This window comes from Rattus rattus, chromosome 14, assembly GCF_011064425.1.
Source record: "Rattus rattus isolate New Zealand chromosome 14, Rrattus_CSIRO_v1, whole genome shotgun sequence".
Lineage (NCBI taxonomy): Eukaryota > Metazoa > Chordata > Mammalia > Rodentia > Muridae > Rattus > Rattus rattus.
The window spans coordinates 81,904,940-81,920,094 of record NC_046167.1 but is presented as its reverse complement, the minus strand read 5'-3'; the positions used below and the strand labels follow the sequence as shown (position 1 = coordinate 81,920,094).

At 51.6% G+C, this 15,155-nt stretch overlaps 1 non-coding gene across 1 annotated transcript; it reads left to right on the top strand.

The window, feature by feature from the left end:
• The first annotated feature begins 12,322 nt into the window (after positions 1-12,322).
• Positions 12,323-12,451, top strand: LOC116884078. Its single transcript, XR_004385823.1, has one exon. It is a non-coding gene; the product is annotated as a small nucleolar RNA SNORA17 (small nucleolar RNA).
• Positions 12,452-15,155: the final 2,704 nt, after the last annotated feature.

Genomic DNA, 15,155 nt, shown 5'->3' with positions numbered 1-15,155 from the left:
ATGGCAAGGGATGATAATACTACAACTATTTTAGGAGCACAGAGATTTGTCAAGCTGCGAAATGAAAACACCCATTGCAGAAAAGCACTCAGTCAGTAGCTGTCACTAACAGTTACAATAAGGCTGTCTGTGTGTCTTGCAGCACAGTGGTGTTAGCGGGCCTTTTCCCACGTTCCTTTCTGCAGGCGGTTAGGGGGTATCTACAACAAGAAGAAAATTAGCTCTTGGCTAGTGCTGTTTTCTCCTTGCGCTCTTGCCAACAGTTCGTGTTGTCTTAAGAGATTAGGCCTTTTTATGGTTTCCCTCATTGCCCTGCTGTCTGCAGGGAAGTTATGTCCTGACTGGCTTGGCGTGTCCTGCTTGATGGAGACCAGGCCTGCTGTGGGGCTGAGAGCAAGAGGGTTATTTGATCTCTCCACCGTGGCTCTAACAAGCCCCACGGAGAAGATTCTTACCCACAGAGCTCTGCTGGACCACTTGCCCCAGTGTAGCCAAACACCAGCAATTATACCAGAGCCAGGAGGGTTTCTCTGGCTGCATTTGGCAGTTGACAGAGAGCAGCCTCCACGAGGGCTCCAGGACCAGCTCTGAATGCCACTACGTATTTCTCAGACAAGCGACTGGGCAGCAACTTCTTGGCTGAGCTGATGGGAGTTCCTGATGGATATCCCCATGCTTCCAAGCATTTTGCATTACAAGATAAGTCTTCTGTCCTGGGGTCTATCAAGACAGGCCCAAGGTTTAGTACTGGGGTCCCTGAGTCCTGGCCTGTGGACACGTGTTGTTGGAAAGCAGAGAAACCCTCTGTCTATACTAGCTCATGAGTTGTTTTATTAACACTGCTGCCTGGCACGTTCCCCACTGCCTTCTCACCACACCATTCTCTCCCCAAAGGAAGGCATGGTACAGAGCCAACTCATAAACTCTTAGATCCTGGAGAGGCTCAGGCTCGTGCCTTTCCACAGACAAAGAGTAATGAGGGGACTGCAGGCTGCTCTGCTGCAGCTCCCTCACCAAGCGCCGGCCGCCAGCTCATGTAAGATGCAAGTTTGCCTGTGCAGATGGCTTGTGTCAAAGTCTTCTGAGTGTCATGTGCTCCCACTGAGCTCAGCACGGCAAACAAGTGTTTTGTTTTATTCGAGAGCAGAAAACTCATTATTTGAAGATCGGGGGTGGGGGGGTGGATCCCCTCCCCTAAACTGAAATTTGATCCTTTTGACTCGGCACAAAAATCAACCCAGAGGGGATTAAAGACCTGAAACTGGCATTTTGAGAAGAAAGGAAACACATCAAGACATTGGCACAGGCAAGGAATCTCTAGAGAGGACCCAGAGCAGAGGGAGCGAAAGCTGGCACCGGCAAACGGGAGTCCATCAAACCCTGGCGAAGGAAACGGGAGTCCATCAAACCCTGGCGAAGGAAACAGTGAATGGAGTAATGAGATAGAACGGGGAGGAGGTATTTCCCAGACATAGACGTCCAAAGTGTATAAAGACAGCAGACATCTATGTACATAAAGACAACAGACATCCATATACGTGAAGAACTCTTTTCTTTCTCTTTGAGACAGAGTAGTCTTAGCTGCCCTAGAACTTTCTGTGTAGATCAGCCTGGCCTTGAAATCACAGAGATCCACTCGCCTCTGCCTCCAGTTCTGGGATCAAAGGTGTGCGGCCACCATGCCTGGCTCCGAGAGCTCAATCTTAACCTTGAAAGGCAAGTATTTCAACTTGGAAACTTATCCTTCAAGTACAAATAGTTGCTAAACATGTATATATTAAAGAAAAATGTTAGCCACCGAGGAAAATACACATCAACGGTGAGCTATCAACTTGCTGCAGCTAAAATGGCTGTTACTTTATTATTTATTTAAAAAGAAGAAGAACGACAAAGAAATCCTGGAGCGAAGGTAGAGGGGAGGGAACTCTTGAGTCCTCTTGTGAGAACGTCAACTGGTGCCTTCACTACGGAGAGCAAGGATGGGCGTCTCTACACCATCCTGAGACAGACCCGCGTGGGCCAAACAGAATGGAACCCACCCCAGTGCGCGCACAGGTCTGGCAGATAGCCAGGGTTTGCAACTCAGCCTAGGGAGCCAGCAACTGATGGGGGTTGCTCCCAAACTGATGGAGTTGGGGTATCATTAACTGAATGGAGGAATGGAAGCCAGAACCGGAAGTCCTGCAACCAGCAGCAGCAGGGGCAGGACTGCACTAGCCATGAAATATGTTTTAATTTTTTTTTTACATATGAGACTATTACTAAAGGTAGAAAACACACACATGTCGTGCACCAGAAAAAAAAAAAAAAGCGAGAAGGGTCGTCTAGAGAGATGGCTCAGGGGTTTCAGAGCCCTTTCTGCCCTTGCAGAGGACCTGAGTTCAGTTCTTGACACCCACAACAGTTCGCAACTGTAGGAGAAACAGTGTGACCGCCTCTGTAGAAACCTGTGGGGTTGGGGGGGGGAGGAGCACGCACCCGCAAAGGCATCTCCTGCAGGAGGACCTAATTGAGGACTGACCGAGGATTGCTGACGTAGACAGTACCAGCCAATCGGGAACAGCTGTTTAGAGGAGATGCTTTCTTGGGACCAATGGGGAGCGGGTGGAGGGTAGTAAAGGAGCTTGCAGCTGTGTTCAGACCGGCTTGCTGCGGCTTGCTGCGGCTTGCTGCGGCTTGCTGCAGTGTTTCTCGCCTGCTCTTGGAGTCCGTTGCACCATCTCACCTCCAACCACCTCAAGGGCAGGTAGGGTAGGGCAGCACGTAGTCCAGGCACCGGCAACTCGCAACCACTTTTATTTAATTCCAGATCCAGGAGACCTGATACCCTCTTCTGGCCTCTGTAGGCACCTGCATACCCGTGCACATGCACATACATAAATATTAAAAATAAAATAAAATAAAAACCTGTTTTAGAAGTGGGAAGGAAACTCACTCAAGCGTTTAAGGGATTAACTCCGATGCTGAGGTAAACAACATATTTTAAGGTATTTTACTTTAAAACAAAGTAAGACCCACATTTTCTCCACTAAGATGGGCATTCCATATTTATTTAGTTATATGCACAATGCTTTGGACCTGACAACTTTTATGAAAACGGTATTTATTATGGCATGCACATGGGAAAGTGAACAAATTGAGCATTGTGGCTTATTGGATTTTCACTAAGTGAACGCAGCCAGCACCGGGGTCAACCTAAGTCAGTCATTACTAGACGCCCGCCTCCCACACCAACTCCTACCCAATACCACACACAAGGAGGACCCTTTTAAAGATCTATTTATTTTTATGTGTGTGCAAGCCTTCGTGGGTATATGTACACCATATGGACACAGGAACCCACAGAGGCCAGAAGAGAGTGTTGGGTCTCCTGGGTCTGGTGTTACAGGCATAGGAATGAATTACTACGGGGCTGCTGGGGGCCAAACTTAGGTCCTCTCCGGGAGCAGTAAGGGCTCTGTACCACTGAACCGTTTCTCCTGTCCTCCCTTTCCTGATTACATATAACAAATTACATCTGTCCCATTTTACTCTTCATGGGAACTACTTCGTGGGTAGTTTGTGCTTGGTAATTTCCGGGGAAAGCCGTTTGCTTTGCTACTGTTGATTGTGGGAAGAAAGGAGATGGCACAGGGTGAAGATCTTGGTCGCTTTCCTCTGATTTCAGCCCCACCCCCTCCTCAAGCACATGCTAAAGCAGCAAGATCCAGGCTCAGTGAGAAAGACCCAGGTTCAGGAAGATCGAGACCAGTCTCAAAATAAGGTGCGGAGGAGGATGGAGGACACCAGAAGTCAGCTTCTGGCCTCTTTGTGGGCACTGTTCATGGGTATGCACCTGCGCACACAAGCATGCATTATCGATACAACACAGGGGGAAGGGTGGGGGGGAGGGGGGAGAGAGAGAGAGAGAAAGGAGAGGGAGAGAGGGAAAGAGAGAAAGAGCCGATTTATAAAGACCTGGTCAAGCTCCACTTCCAAGAAATGAAATGCTAAGAGGAGAGAGAGGGAGGGAGAGGGAGAGAGAGAGAGAGAGGGAGGGGGGGGGGGGGAGAGGGAGAGAGAGAGAGAGAGAGAGGGAGAGGGAGAGAGAGAGAGAAGATCTGGTCAAGCTCTACTTCTGAGAAATGCTGTGCCCTGCCGGGCTAACATGGTTATGCCTCTCCTGCAGTCTCTCCCACCTGCCAACATATCCAGGACTAGGAAAGACTTGGGCTGGTCCTGTCTTCCCAGAGCCCACACCACCAATGCATATTTGTACTTGAGTCTCTTGGGCTGGGAGTGGGAGTGCGGGGGGAATCAAGCAAGGTGGAGAAGAGTCTGTGGGCATCTTGCCAAGGGGCACAGGTCTGAACGGAAAGGAAGTGGGTCTGTGGTGAGCAGGCTGGATCAGGTCCTTCAGAAGTCTAGATGATTCCTCCTGCATTGTGCTCTCTGTCAATGCCTTGCCGCTGTCCCGGAAGCAGATGCTTCCTCTCAGAGATGGCTACATTATTGGGTTCCGAGCTCCCCTTGTGCATATCCACCTTTCAACCACAATATGAGAGGCAGAGAGAGAGAGAGAGAGAGAGAGAGAGAGAGAGAGAGAGAGAGAGAGAGAGAACCTTATTTCTGTACTGTGGAAAGTCAGCTTGTACAATGGCCCAAGACAGGCTTTGAGCTCAGGATCAAACAACCTTAGGCCTGGGTCCTCGGCCCGGATTTGGCCTCTGGGGACCACTCCCCCATCTCTTGCGTGCCTCAGTCTCCTGTGATGGCCTCATGACTTGCCCTCCATCTGTGCAGTCAGGCGAGTCATTCTTCAGACAAAGTCTGTGTGATCATAAAATGGGCAGGGCGACATTTCTTCCTCCCCATTCCAAGCCGCACCTCCACTAGCCTGCAGGAATCTCTGGGAAAATGTTCTGGGGGGAAAAAAACAAACCAGGGGCGGTTTTTATGACTCTCTCCTCACCTAAACCTGCTGGGCTAGGACAGAGCGCAGACCCTCAGGCTCTGACCATTATCCTCCGGTTTGGACTCTGGCTGCCCTGGCTTTGATGTTGTCTACTAAATGACCACCGGGTCACCGGGGAGCTCTGATCTCTCCAGCACCTAATAATTCAAACAGCCCGAAGTCAAGAGCAAGCTAATCAAGCAGCCGCCCTTGCAGCTGCAGGATGGAGCTGTCAAGGAAGGGAGTCACTTTCCATCTGAGGCGCTTGCCCTGTAGCCCGATGACCAAGGCTGGGTGGGTGACACCCTCCTCCGGCCCGGGGATGAGGTTCATTCCTGCACCAGGGCTGCCTGGCTGTGGCCACTGGTTGTAGCGTTTGAATCATGGTCTGTCCTGGCTGGGCCATCGGGTGAGAATTAAATTTTAATTTAGAAAGTCCTGTCTCCGCAGCCCCGGTGGCCGTCGTCTGGTGATTGACTGACTGGTTTCTTTCACCTTTGCATGCCTCGGGTTTTTACTGGCAGAGGAAATGAAGGCTGAACCCGGGCAGGAAATTCCATGTACACAGGTGTTTCTGATTAGCCCCGTGCACCTCGGCCAGGGGCACAACCAGGGGCCAGGGTTTTCTGTGTGACCCCGGAGCCCCTCTCTAGCCTGGTAGCCGTGACTGCTTTGTATCGGAGGAAGGCTGGGCTGGACACTTAGGCTGATTCAGGGCAGAGGTGCCAACAAAGTGTCCTGCCTGACCCCGGGAGCTCCAAGACCACCTGTCATCTATATAGGATCACGCAGCCTCTGCTCCTGCAGTGGGCAGCCGGAGCCCCAGAGCCTGACCTGGGAGATTAGCATCCCGAGGTGTGTTTACACATTGTAGGCCGCTCTTCATGTGGCTGACCTGCCCCCATTTTCACATCTTCCAAGGGGCTTAGAGATCCTAAAGTACCCCCTTCACTTAAAAGGACATCTTCAGAGGGGTCAGGAAGGGCAGCCTTGGGCTTGGTCTGAGATGGCCATCTGTGGAGGTAGTTTCAGAGGCCGAAGCAGCAGCTTCCTCCTCCCATCGAGCCCCTGCTGCTGTGGGAATCTATCTCCATTAGCGCTTCACTTGCATGAACAAAGGCACTGGGGCTCCCATTCAACCCAGAGACTATATCTTGAAAGCAGAGGAGCCTGAGAAATGACACAGAGACACGCTTGGTACCACCGAGTAAGTGGCTACCCCCATCCCCAATCCCACCTACCTGCTTTCACATCTGTAAAATGGGCATCATAAGAGCTGACAGAATCCACACTTAGCACCCACTTGGGTACAAGCTCCCTGGGAACAGCTCCAAGGGAATTGCCCCCAAAGTGCATTTTATGGATGCATTGGGTTATAACTTCAAACGCAGCCTAAGATATTACGAACATCTCAAAGGCCTGTCAGATGGTTAGACAAAGTCACCGGCTAAGTGGACATAACAGGCATGGACCCAGAAAAAGCCTAGTGTGCCAGCCTGTCTACCCTGATTCTTTGGGAGGCCCAGTGATGGTGTAAATGGTTGCTTGTGTACTAGGTGTGAGTCACTAGGAGGTTCCTACAGCACAGCAGCAGACAGATATGGACGTGTATAAGATAATAACGTTCTAGCCAGCCTACGGCCTGTGGCATCAGTGGAGGACAAGCCTAATGTGACCTCAGATGTGGTGGGGAAGAGCTTGAGAAAGCCCCTGCCCTACAGGGGGCGTAGAAGCAGACCATTGGCATGAGGGACAGACTAGGGGATGCGAGACTGACGCAAGCCACGGTCAGCTGAGTGTGTGTGTGTGTGTGTGTGTGTGTGCTTGTACGCGTGCGTGTGTATGCATGTGTGTATTTGCATGTGTGCATGCGTGTGAGTGTCTGTGTATGTGTGTGCATGCATGTGTACTTGTAGGCATGTGTATGTCTGTGTGTGCATGTGCATATGTGTGTTTGTGCATTGCGTGTGTGTGTATGTGTGTATGTGTGTATGTGTGTGTATGTGTGTGCATGCACGCATGTACGTGTGTATGCTTACATGTGTGCATGTGTGTGTGCATGTGTGTGTATGTGTGTGAGTATGTGTGTGCGTACACACATGTACATGTGTGCCTACATGTGTGCATGTGTGTATGTATGAATGTGTGTGTGTGTGTCTGTGTGTGTGTGTGTGTGTAGATTATTCACCTGTGCTTGTACAGATTGATATAAGTGTCTTCCTCTGTCACTCTCCATCTCATGCCCTGCCCCGCTCTACTCTCTGAGTCTGGGTTTCTCCATAAAGCCAGATCTTGCCCTTTTAGCTAGACTGCCCAGCCAGTGTGTTCCTGGCACCAGCCTGTCTCCACGCCTCCTATTGTGGTTATAGGTGCAACCACCACGCCAGCTGTTTCCATGAAGGCTGGGGATCCAAGATCAGGGCTTCGGGCTTGAATGGCAAACACTTTACCCACTGGGCCATCTCCCCAGCCCATGGTCAACCTCTTAATAACCTAAGATCTCGAATCCCTACCACTCTGTAGGGCTGGAGGGAGAAGGGAGAAAGGGAGAGCTGTTTTCTCTAAGACTAGGAGAGTCAGGTCCCTTTCCCCCAGGCTACACCTCAGGACATCTGACCTCTTTAGTAAGCTCTAGGGACAAGGGCTTCGTGCTGAACACAGGCATGCTTGCTGCCAAGAATCAAAGGGGTTCCCTTGGGACCCCCCCAAACTCTGTGGGAAGAGGGCTCCAGGTCTGTTTGTGTGTGCAGCCCTTCGGTGGTGAGCTGGGAGCTATTCCATGGCTGGACACTAAGCCCCCTTCCAAGGACCTCTTGCTCTCAGCAAAGCCCGAATGAATGACTGCCACGTCTCTGTGCAGGGTGGGAGGTGACTGAGATCCCTCTGGCTGCCTGTCCTGGTGAGCAGCAAGGTGGAGCCGCCTCTGTCTCTGTCTGTCAACCCGTCTCTGTCCGTCTGTCTGTCTCTGCCTCTCTGCCTCCATCTCTCTTTGTCTTCTACCCTCTTTGTGTCTGTCAGTCTGTCTTCTGTCTGTCTGTCTCTGTCTCTGTCTCTCTTTGTCTACTACCCTCTTTGTCTGTCAGTCCGTCTTCTGTCTGTCTGTCTGTCTCTGTTTCTCTGTCTCCTACCCTCTTTGTCTCTGTCAGTCCATCTTCTGTCTGTCTGTCTGTCTGTCTGTCTGTCTCTGTCTCTCTTTGTCTACTACCCTCTTTGTGTCTGTCAGTCTGTCTCCTGTCTGTCTGTCTGTCTATCTCGATCTCTCTGCCCACAGCCCATTATCCAAGCTTCTCCCTTTTCTGACCACTCTTTGTGTGAGCTGAGAGTTCCTCTAGAAACCAAATGTGGCCATTCCTTCCTTTACAGCAGACAGCTGGCCCTTACACTCTATCAACTACCCGGGCCAGCACAGGGTCTCAGAGGTGAGCCTTGGACCACAGGGCCATGGCGGGCACAGGACCGTTGGAGCAACAACAGTTCTCGACTCTCAGTTCCTCATCTGCAGCCACTTGACATTTCTTCAGCTTCCCCCTCCCATCTCTCCCTTCCCCAAGACACAACTGCGAGGCATAATTCATCCCTCCCCTCCCGTTTTGTCTCCCACTCCTCCTGAGGCCATCGTTGTGGTTCCTCCAGGGGGATACGTGGCTCTGACACAAGTTCCAGCCTCCTAGTGAGTACTGTCAGGTAGGGGCTGCCTGTCAGCTTGGAGGTAGGATGGAAGGATAGCTACTTAACACTATAGTGCTTAAGTACTGGTCCCTCACTGTGCTGAGTACTCCTTGGCACAAGATGAGTATGCATACGGAAAGGGGGGTTGGGCGTGGGGCTACAGAGATGTCTCAGCAGTGAGAGACGCCTTTAGCACTCAGCTACAGGGATGGCTGCTCTTTCAGAGACCCTGCGGGTTTGATTCTCAGCACCTACATAGTGTCTCACAACCTCCTGTAGCGTCTGTGGGAACTGCATGCAAACTGTGTCACAGCTAGGAAGGAGCAGAACCTGGCTCTAGACTTCAGCTACCTGACGCCAAAGTCTAGGGCTGTTTGTTTTTTTGTTTTTTTTTTCCCCTTAAATCCTTGCCTGTGGAATTCTAGGAAGTGTTGGCTCTGTTTCATCGGCAGGGCCTGATGCGAGGTCCCTGGGTGTTTCCATGTTGTCCCTGAGGCAAACCTTGGGTGTGCAGAGCCTTGCAGCAGGCATCCAAGATGTCTAGAACAAGCTGGCCCCATGCCCTGGACATGGAAATGCTGTTTGCAGTCAGTGCTGAAGTTGAAGTAGTGTCTTTTGGTACAACGAGTCAAGGGACCACATGGAAACACTTTAGCTGGCCCTAAGAGGTCCTGGCTGGAAGCCACAAGTGGCGGCAGGTCCAATAATTTGGAGAGGCGGCTATGGTTGCTGCCAAGAATTGAGGGGAGATGTTTGGAGTCTGAACAGCCATTCCTGCTCATGGGAAAAGCCATCACGAGATGGGCCCAGCCCTACAAGCAGAACACTTCGGTGAATAGATGCTCTGTGCTGTGAGGCTATGTTGGACAGTGACCGTAACCACCGAGGTTATGAGCAACTCTATCTGCGATCTTGTCTGCAGAGAGGACCTGTAGCTTTCTCCTCACTTTCCAGTGAGCCGTCAATGGCCAGAGATCCCAGTTTCCAAAAGATGGTAACAGAGACAACGGCAACGTGTCAGGGAAGGCAGTTTGGACCGCAACAGCTGATTATGATAGACGGGCCGTTGGTAGTACAAACCTATGAATGTTGGACGTGATGCATGGGCCCGGCATGGGTCTCTGAGCACGCGGAGGACCCCTTCTGCCTTCCTTCTCAGCCTGACCACACAGGCTGCACAGCACAGGCCTTCCCTAGGGCCTTCGAGGAAGATGGCCTCCCCCAACCTCATCTGCAAACCTCATCTCCAGGCTCAGAGCTTCCTCCCAGGTGGGGCTGCCCCCTTTTTGGAGCTCAATTTCCCCATCAGCCCCAGGCCATATATCTTGCCCCGCTTTCTCCCGGTGCTTTATAGCTTGTTGGAAACGCTGTTCCTTAGCACTTCGAAAGGTACCACTTGAAAGCGTCACGAACGAAACCAATACGATTCCTTTTTAATTTGAGCGGGCTTATTTCTCCGAACGGTTTTCCTGATCTTAGGAGGGCACGCTCCCTCATATTAAACTTTTTTTTCCTTTAAAAAAGAGCACCAAAAAAAAAAAAAAAAAAAAAAAGACTCACATCTGTTCGATATTTAATTCAAACTGAATGGCAGGACAGGAATGAAATTGCGCTGCAAACGGTCATAAAGCGTGATGTTTAAAGAGAGCCAAGCATGCTAAATCAACATGCCAGGAAACAGGGAGAAACAAAAATGGAAGGGATACAGGGTGGGCACTGAGGGGTTCCTCCTGCCCAGACGCAGAAGCAGCGGCGGCACTAAGAGACACGAGGAGGTTGGAGAAGGATACCTTGTGCCCACTGGAGAGGCCCACTAGAGGCTGTGGAGAGGCCGCAATCCTGGCTCAGCAGGGTCTTAGAACCCAACACTGACAGCTGCAGGGTGGCGGTGCCGTGGAGCCTTGCAAGGGCTGCTGGGTAGCTATGAGTAGGCAGTCTGAGTGACCAACAGATGCTGCTGCCTTGCTCTTGGTGTCCAGGAAGTCAACTCAGGGGACCTAGGCTAAAGCCCTTTGTACCTCATCACTGCTGAACCACTTTCCAGAAACATCGACATCCTGTATTCCAGAGGTATAAGAGGAGGGTCAGAGAACCCTGTCCCCTCCAACCCTGTGAGGAGGAAGGTGGCCTCACAACCTGTCACTGACTTGAAGCTCGGAGACAGAAAGACCCTAAGAAAGACATGATAATGAGCTGATTCTATACCAGGCTGCGTTTTAAGTGAAGGGCTGATTCCAGTCCTCGCATACGTGCTCTAGCTATGAAATATGACAGGTCACCCTTGCTAGGCGGACACGCAATGAGGCTCCGCCAGGCAAGCGCAGGGCTGGTCATGGGCTGCCCTATATCAAAAGCACAGAGGAAGAAGGAGATGAGCAAAACCTGCAAGCAAGACAGATGCTGGCACCAGCACTGGCCAGCCGGGCAGGCTGGGCTCACTCCTGCTCTCTGACCCTTCGTTCCCTCACCCAGAACGTGCCACAGCTTCTCCCGAGGTTACTTCCGATTTCCGTGGTGAAAAGTATGAACCCATTTGCTCTGGAATAGTAAAGTGATTTGGTTTTAAGGCATTTCCACTATGTTTCCCTGCTCCACAGCACCTGAGTACCAGGGGCCAGAACGCTCGGTCCCAGGTAGTAGGGTGCTGAGGCCCTCTCATGGGACTTGGTTGTTAAAGAGTATGAGGGGTCAGGCTGGAGGGATGGCTCAGCCCGTGCTGTTCTCACAGAGGACCCAAGTCCAATTCCTTGCACCCACATCCACATGGTACCTCCCAGGCATCCATGAATTGAGTTCCAGAGGACCACTGGGCATGCACTTGTGCACAGACTCACTTACAAGCCAAACACTCATATATATATATATATGTGTGTGTGTGTGTGTGTGTGTGTGTGTGTGTGTGTGTGTGTCTGTGTGTCTGTGTGTGTCTGTGTCTGTGTGTGTGTATGTATATATATGTATGTGTGTATATGTATATATATCAAACTTCTTTTAAAAAATATCATGGAAGTCTAAACAGAGCTAAGCCATTTGATCTAATAATAAATTACATTTAATCACTTACAAGAATTACTAAAATTTTAATTATTAAAGTTAAGTTATATGAACTTTCCTAAATAAGCCATAACTAATTCAAGGCAAACAATCAAAACTCATTGCTTCCTAAGCATTTTTGTTGTGTCTGCATTCCTTAATTTATTTTCATTCATGTGCTTGTGTGTGCCTGCTTATTCGCATGTGCACCATGTATATTAGATGCCCACAGAAGCTAGAAGAGGGCATCAGATTCCCCGGAGTTGTAGGTGCAGGCTCCCGGGAGCCAGCTGACATTTGGTGCTGGGACTCGAACCTGGGTCCTTGGCAAGAACAGCGAGTGCTTTTAACTGCTGAGCAACCTCTCTGGCCCTAGTGTCTGTATTCTTGAGAGTATGGAATGGGTGGAGCCGGGGAATGGGGTACCTCCTGCCTGGAACTGAAGCAGCAAGCTCTCTCACTGAGAGAAGAGGGGATGGGAGAAGGAAATGGCGCACACTGGAAGCTGGAGGCGGAGGCCCTTCCTGGCTTTAACAGGGTGGTGGCGTGATGCCATGAAGCCCTTCAAGGGCTGCTGGGTAGCTCTACATAGACAGCCTGGGTGACCAACCTGGTGCTACCCTGCTCTTGGTGTCTAGGAGGCTACTGCATCTGTGTGGCAAAAACCAGTATAGAAAGGTTTGTGCTTCTGCCGGTAGAGGCATCGTAGGTGTGGCTGCTGTGTCACTTGTGTGTCAGTAGGTGGCAGAGAGGAGAGAGGCTACGTCTATGCTCAGTGTTCTGACCTATTCATCGGAATGATTAGTAACCAACATTCCAGAAGATGAAGAAGGAGGAGGAGGAGGAGGAGAGGAGGAGGAGGAGGAGGAGGAGGAGGAGGAGGAGGAGGAGGAGGAGGAGGAGGAAGAGGAGGAGGAGGAGGAGGGAGGAGGAGGAGGAAGAGGAGGAGGAGGAGGAAGAGGAAGAGGGAGGGAGGAAGGAGAGGAGAGAGAGGGGGAGGGAAGGAGAGAGGAAGGAGGAGAGAGAGAGAGAGAGAGAGAGAGAGAAAGAGAGAGAAACAACAGCATGAGCTTCTCGAGTCTCTTCTCTGTCGTTTAATAATGTCGCCCTGTAGTGGGGCTCTCAAAACGGACCACAGTGAGAAGAACCATACCATGGAAATTGGCAAATGCTGCCACGGGAACTCTTGTACCAGAAAGTCAGCTGTTGAGCTGTCCCTGACTGGAGGCTGGTGAAGTGAAATGTGTGCAGCCCGGAGGTCCCTTCCTCCGAAGGGAGGGCAGCTGTCATCAGGAGGAACCAGTGACTTTCCCTTATCACGAAGCCGACTCCCCAGCAGGCTCCCCGCCCCTCCCCCACTCAACACCGGGTCTCCTCTCACCCGGTCTTCCCTTGAGGGTCCTCAAAGCATTCTCTCTGGTTTGGAAGGCATGCCGAGGTTCTCAGGTGGGAATTCTTTCTCTTTCTTTAGCCGAGGAGAGAAAAATCACAGCTCATAACTACCCTGTGGTTTTTCTGTTACCCAGACTTTCAGGCAGGGGACCTGTAGACGGCCCCCGGCGCGCAGAGTGGGTTAGGAGTCTGAGCAGATGCGGCTTTGAGATGTTTCAACTCAAAAAAACCTACGTGGTAACTACAGACTCTACAGGCCCAGGAGCCACTCGATATAAAACTGGATGGCAACCTTCCCTGTTAGCTTCCCGCCTAGGCCTCTAACGAGTGTCTGTGGGGGCCATGTGATTCTCAGTAATGAGGGCCAGTGCTGGTACTGAGACTCCAGACTCCAGGCCCCTGCCAGTCCTCCTGGGGCAGAGCTCAGAGCTCCGGAGCTGTGTGCCTGTTTCTGAGTGGTGACTGGTGGGAGGGCAAGGCCCGTCGGTAAACAGCCCTGCTGACTGATGAGGGATTGTGCAGTGAGGTTCTGCTGGGGGCTGCCAGGCTCGGTGACTGCTTCAGGAGCGAAGCCATTCATTCTTCACGGCCTGAGCCCTTGGCCTTTCAAACTCCATTTTTTTTTCTTTTTTTTCGGAGCTGGGGACCAAGTGTCTGCTAGGCTTGGTCCCTAGAAGCCTGCTTTTTTTTTTTTTCTTTTTTCTTTTTTTCGGAGCTGGGGACCGAACCCAGGGCCTTGCGCTCGCTAGGCAAGCGCTCTACCACTGAGCTAAATCCCCCAACCCCTAGAAGCCTGCTCTTAGTCACTCAGGTTTTCCCTCATAGCTCACCCTCCTGCCTTCAGGGTCTTGCTCAAGACCTACTGAGAGCCAGGCAGCTGTCAATCATGTCTGAGAGAGTTTCTGCCAACATATAGGGTTCTTCTGGTAAGAAGTTCTAGCAAGCAGACTGGATCATACCGACTCCTGTGGAGATGAGGAGTTTCGTGCCACAGGTAACTGTTTACTGCCCCATTTGAACGCCCCAGCACTGGCGTAGAGCTGGATGAGGGCTCTTCTCAGTGGGAGCAGCGAGGGATCTTTCTGGAAGGATCTGGTGGCTAATGAGATAGCTGGCACTTAGTGCACGGTCCATGCACTGGGTTGTTTTACATTTGGTTTTATTCCCCCACCTTCACAGAGGTGGGGTAGGCACTAACAGTATCTCTATTTTATAGGTGAGGAGAAGGTGGCATGTGTCATAATGGAAGCTTCTAGAATCAATGGAGAACAGTGAGGATTTGAGTATTGGTCTTCTTTGGACATCTCTCTCTCCTCCCCTCTCCCCCCTCCCTTCCCCTCCTCCTTCCCTCCCCCTCCCTTCCTCCTCCCTTCCCCCCTCCCTTCCCCTCCCTCCACCTCCCTCCCCTGTCCCTTCCCTCCCTCCTCCCTCCTCCACCCCCTCTCTCTCTGCTCTGTGCTATGGCTCCCAGGAAGGGGACTGTCAAAGCAGGGCACTTTGGCATCCTGGTATGGATACATGAGAGCCAAGCTAGACCACACCTGGCTTTTCTTTGTGTGTTGCTATGGTTGCTATACCATCTGTTTGCCCACAGGTGCTTAGGTCAGAGAGGGTGGCAAAGGAGCCCCTATGGCTGCTCCCACTCTACTTGGTGGCTACCCTAGGGCCCAGACGCAGCTAAGGGGGCATTGACACAGAACGCACCAGGCACACGGCTAAGGGGCACTGACACAGAACACACCGGGCTTGCGTTGCAGTTTGGCTGCCCATGTATCTACTGTGCTCTCCCTGCTCTGCACAGTAGGGACTCAGACCCTTCAGGCCGCTCAGTCTCAGTTCCCTTTGCCAGCTGCTTCTGCCAAAGGGAGGCGGTGGGTTCTGAAAGGAGAGGAACCCAGCCATCTCTGCCTCATCCCACCAACTCAGGAACCACCCGAGTCCCCAGCTGGCCACGAGCAGCTCCTCCCTCAGAGGCCTCCATTTCTGCAAAAGACCTTCCTGGGAAGTTCAGGGCGGGGCCTGGTTCCCCCTGCACCCTTTCTCTTAGATGTCACTGAAGTTAGAGGGATGCAGCCAGTCGTGCTCATCACGTCCGTGCATGCTAATTTCTGAATTCCACTTCCTGTTT